A 6,000-nucleotide genomic window follows, 5' to 3' on the forward strand; every position below is an offset into this window, starting at 1 on the left:
AATGTGGAACTTGCTGCCACAGGGAGTAGTTGAGGCGAAGAGCATGGATGTATTTAAGGGGAAGCTGGATAAACACATGGGAGAAAGGAATAGAAGGAGATGCTGATAGGGTGAGATGAAGAGAGATGGGAGGAGGCTCGTGTGGAGCATAAACACCACATGGACCAGTTGGGCCGATTGGCCTGTTTCTGTGCTGTACAATCTGTGTAATTCTATGTAATAAGAGAGGAGAGAATGTTCCATAGAAACTAGAATTATCTGTTCTGAATTTTAATCCTGAACTTACAGTGATGTCTTTTGTAAACTGCTTTTACAGGGAATATCATCGGTCTTTGAATGTGGATGGAGAAATGTTTGCCTGTTCTGTCTGTGGGAAAAGATTTCAAACATCAGTGTGACTGGAAAAGCACCGAGACACACACACCCAAGTGAGAGTGTTCCAGTGCACTGACTAAAGAGCTTTAACCAGTTACACAGTCTGAAAAAACATTGCACCATTCACAGCGGGGAGAAACCGTACACGTGTTGTGTGTGTGGATGAGGCTTCAACTGATTCAGCTCCCTGTCCCAGCTGGAAACTCATCGACGCAGCGAGTTCACACCGGGGAGAGGCCGTTCACCTGCTCTGAGTGTGGGAAGGGATTCACTAATTCATCCAACCTGCTGATACACCAGCACATTCACACTGGGGAGAGACCATTCACCTGCTCCGTGTGTGAGAAGGGATTCACTAATACCTCTGACCTTCTGAGACACCAGCACATTCACACTGGGGAGAGGCCATTCACCTGCTCCATGTGTGAGAAGGGATTCACTAATTCCTCTGACCTTCTGAGACACCAGCGCATTCACACTGGGGAGAGGCCATTCACCTGCTCCGTGTGTGGGAAGGGATTCAATCAGTCATCCAACCTGCTGACACACCAGTGCGCTCACACTGGGGTGAGGCCATTCACCTGCTCCGTGTGTGGGAAGAGATTCACAAAGTCATCCAACCTGCTGACACACCAACGAGTTCACTCCAGGGAGAGGCCGTTCACCTGCTCAGTGTGTGAGAAGGGATTCAATCAGTCATCCAACCTGCTGAGACACCAGCAAGTTCACAAGTGACTGCAGAGGTTTGATTCTGCTGTTATTGCTGCTGTTAATCACATCCAGGACTGAACCATGTTCATTCTGACAGTTGGGGTTTGTTTCTGCTGATGTTAATAACCCCTATAACTGGGCTGGATTTTAATATTCTGGATATATAGCTGATTGAGTTGTTGGGGCTGCAGAGTCCCTTTAAGTACTGCTGTCTGATCTTTCCCCTTAATTTCTGATGCGTGTTCCTGAAATATTTTACAATAAAATTATGAACTTTTACTTCAATCGTATATTAATCTTTGCTATAAAATCTACAATTCATTGTCTGAAAGATTCCATTGATTATCATCTCCAATTAGAAAGTGCAGATTAATCCTCGCTGACAACTCTTACTGACTTGCACATTACACACAGTGGCACCTCCATTATCCACCAGAAAGAAGGGGAATGGGAATTGGTGGAGAATCGAGAGTCCCCAAATGTTGCCCCTCCCGTCTGGTACAGCAATCCCCTCAGCACGGGAATGGAGACAAGTCCAGTTATAGTGACGGGATGAGTTAAAGGTATTTACTCAGATGGGTGGAAGGTGGGAAGTGGTGTTCCACGGGGATTGGTGCTGGGACCACTGTTGTTCACCATTTACATGAATGATTTGGACTTGGGAATCAGAAGTACAATTTCAAAATTTGCTGATGACACTAAATTGGGGGGTGTGGTTAATACTGAGGAAGACTGCGATAGCATCCTTGTAGAATTATTCAGTTGTGTTCAGTAAATAGCACCATCTGTTAATTTGCTTTGACTGATCACATCACTATATAGTTATGTCAAAAACAGAAATCATTAAAAGCTCCCAATTTCAGAATTGTTAGACTCAAACTCAACTTCTTCCAAGTATAATCTAACATTTCAAAAATTGTAATGGACGTAGGCGAGATATTAGGACTGTTGTCTAACACAATCCAAACACAGTGACACACAGACAGATGGGCAGGTGTAGCTTCACAGTGAATCCTTTCAAGCCTCACTAAAAAGTGGCAGACTGGCAATCCATTGTTCACTAATGGAGTTGTGATCTTTGTAAATTAAGAAATGGAAATGTGTCAAAGAGTTGATTAACAGAGTGGGGCATCATCTTCCTTTGATTTCTATTTCTGACACCAGGCAACAGAAAAAGGTCATTACAACACGACATAAACAGACGCTGAACAAATATTTTGTATCAGTCTTTACAGTAGAGGACACTAAAAATATCCCAACACTGGACAAACAGGGGGCAATGGGGGGGGGGGGAGGAGCTAAAGATGATTAAAATCACTAAGGAGATGGTACTCAGTAAAATAATGGGACTTAAGGCGGATAAATCCCCCGGACCTGATGGCCTACATCCTAGGGTCTTGAGAGAAGTGGCGGTAGGGATTGTGGATGCATTGGTGATTATTTTCCAGAACTCCCTGGGCTCAGGAAAGGTCCCGGCAGATTGGAAAACTGCTAATGTAACACCCTTATTTAAGAAGGGAAGTAGACAAAAAGCTGGAGCCTATAGACCAGTTAGCCTAACATCTGTGGTTGGCAAAATGCTGGAGTCCATTACTAAGGAAACAGTAACAGAGCATTTGGATAAACATAATTTAATAGGACAGAGTCAGCATGGTTTTATGAAGGGGAAGTCATGTTTGACAAATTTGCTCGAATTCTTTGAGGATGTAACATACAGGGTGGATAAAGGGGAACCAGTGGATGTAGTGTATTTGGACTTCCAAAAGGCATTTGACAAGGTTCCACACAAAAGATTACTGATCAAGATAAGAAATTACGGGATTGGGGGTAATATACTAGCATGGGTGGAAGATTGGCTATCTAACAGAAAACAAAGAGTTGGGATAAATGGTTCATTCTCGGGCTGGCAATCAGTAACTAGTGGTGTTCCGCAGGGGTCAGTACTGGGACCCCAACTCTTTACAATCTATATTAACGATTTGGAGGAAGGGACCGAGTGCAACATATCCAAGTTTGCCGATGATACAAAGATGGTAGGGAAAGCAGTGAGTGAGGAGGACATAAAAAACCTGCAAAAGGACATAGATAGGCTAAGTGAGTGGGCAGAGATTTGGCAGATGCAATATAATGTTGGAAAGTGTGAGGTTATGCACTTTGGCAGAAAAAATCAAAGAGCAAGTTATTATCTAAATGGAGAGAAACTGCAAAGTGCTACAGTACAAAGGGATCTGGGGGTCCTGGTGCATGAAACACAAAAAGTTAGTATGCAGGTGCAGCAGGTGATCAGGAAAGCCAATGGAATCTTGGCTTTTATTGCGAGGGGGATGGAGTATAAAAACAGGGAAGTCTTGCTGCAGTTATACAGGGTATTGGTGAGGCCACACCTGGAATACTGCGTGCAGTTTTGGTTTCCATATTTAAGAAAAGATATACTTGCTCTCGAGGCGGTTCAGAGAAGGTTCACTCGGTTGATTCCGGAGATGAGGGGGTTGACGTATGAGGAAAGGTTGAGTAGGTTGGGACTCTATTCATTGGAGTTCAGAAGAATGAGAGGCGATCTTATCGAAACATATAAGATTGTGAGGGGGCTTGATCGGGTGGATTCGGTGAGGATGTTTCCACTGATGGGTGAGACTAGAACTAGGGGGCATAATCTAAGAATAAGGGGCTGCCCTTTCAAAACTGAGATGAGGAGAAACTTCTTCACTCAGAGGGTAGTAAATCTATGGAATTTGCTACCCCAGAGAGCTGTGGAAGCTGCAACATTAAATAAATTTAAAATAGAGACAGACAGTTTCCTAGCAGATAAGGGAATTAGGGGTTACGGGGAGAGGGCAGGGAAGTGGACGTGAGTCTAGATTCGGATCAGCCATGATCCTATTGAATGGCGGAGCAGGCCCGAGGGGCTGTATGGCCTACTCCTGCTCCTACTTCTTATGTTATGTTCAGGTGTGAGACATCAGACTTCAGAACAACACATCTGCCAGCTCTGGCCACAAACCTCAGTACAGTCAACCTTTCAGCAGCTGCAGCCCTGATTAAATAACTAGTAGTTTAACATGTCTAGTAGAACTTTTGTATCAAAATAGAAGAAATGTATTTGTGACACACACACAATTAATAATTAAATCACAATGTGATTGTGAGGATCGATTATCGCATCTTGATACGTTCCGTGTCCACCAGTCGAGGAAGGTATCAAGTGAACCGGTGGACACCGCCTGCTCCCTCTCCAGGGCCACCTGGGCAAGGACAAGACCATGGGAGAGAGGCAGGCAGCCAGAGTGACGCCCCCATGGGCCCCGCCCATCCTGGGCCTACAAATTGCAGTTTTCACCAGGCCCAAGAGCAGGTCCAGGAGAAGATCCTCCCACTTACCCACCCCCACTCCTCACCAGGCGGCCAAAGATTAGGAGCGTGGGGCTAAAGTGTAACCAAGAGTTGAGGAGCAGCCCCTTCAGGGAACTATAAAGGGGCTGCAACCTCTCACACTGAATATATACACGGCCTGTGGACTCCTCTAGGCCGCAGAAAACACATCTGACCTTGGAGTCTGGAAAGGAGCTTAAACTGTTGCACACGACAGCTCCCTGCAACAGTCTCCACCCCAGATCCCCAATGGTGCTGGGAAGGACTCCCGCATAGAGAGCCCTCCATTGGGGACCCTCGCCTCCGTCAGACAGCAAGATGACCCACCAGTCTGATTGAGATTCGGCAATAAACAAAATTAATCAATAAATGAGACAGAAACCCGAGTCCCCGGGTCCTCAGCCCTGGTGTGAAGTACGCTGGCCACCAATTTTCCGTTACTAACTCGCACCTCAGGCCCCGCCCAGTCTGGTTTAATTACTAAATGTTTTCTAACTCGGGTTTCAGGCCTGTCATTCTGAGGGAAATAAGGCCTCATTTATTGGTGTGTCCCACCCGAGCAGCTGTTAATGGCTTTAATAAACTGGCAGCAAGGTTTTTTTTTAAAGGTGGAAAGAGGTGAAAAACGCAACTAGCGATGCCTCAAAACTCACGGACAGAGAAATCCACTTCATCAGCGCCCCTGCCACAGGACTCAATATCCAACCCCTCCACCACTGGTGCACTGTGTCTGCAGTATGTACGGTCTACAAGATGACCACGGTCAGGCCGTGTGGAGTCAAGGGCCAGGCAACAGAATGGATGGAAAGATCGCTACAAACTTCCCTTAACTCCAACCCTCTGATTTCTGTTTTGTAGCCAGCTTTCCATCCATTCTGCTGCCTGGCCCTTCACTCCACACGGCCTGACCTGGGTCATCTTGTCGATCTTACATACTGTTATGGATAGCAAGCTGGTCACAAAACAGAAAACAGAGTAGGGGTTAAGAGTAGCTACTCAGACTGGCAAAAGGTGGGAAGTGGTGTTCCACAGGGATCGACGCTGGGATCACTATTGTTCACCATTTACATAAACAATTTGGACACGTGAATCAGAAGAACAATTTCAAAGTTTGTCGATAACACCAAATTGGGAGGTAGAGTTAATACTGAGGAAGACAAAATGCAAGAAGACATTAATAAATTTCAGAATGGGCGTGTAATTGGCAAATGAATTTCACTGTAGATCAGTGTGAGGTGGTGTGTTAATGAATTTCACTATAGATCAGTGTGAGGTGGTGTGTTAAGGAATGTCACTGTAGATCAGTGTGAGGTGGTGTGTTAATTAATTTCACTATAGATCAGTGTGAGGCGGTGTGTTAATGAATGTCACTGCAGATCAGTGTGAGGTGGTGTGTTAATGAATGTCACTGTAGATCAGTGTGAGGTGGTGTGTTAATGAATTTCACTATAGATCAGTGTGAGGTGGCGTTTTAATGAATTTCACTGTATATCAGTGTGAGGTGGTGTGTTAATGAATTTCACTGTAGATCAGTGTGAGGTGGTG

Source organism: Somniosus microcephalus, unplaced genomic scaffold (genome assembly GCF_052327205.1).
Source record: "Somniosus microcephalus isolate GS21.2 unplaced genomic scaffold, FLI_Smic_1.0 unresolved_chr1, whole genome shotgun sequence".
NCBI classification, from domain to species: domain Eukaryota; kingdom Metazoa; phylum Chordata; class Chondrichthyes; order Squaliformes; family Somniosidae; genus Somniosus; species Somniosus microcephalus.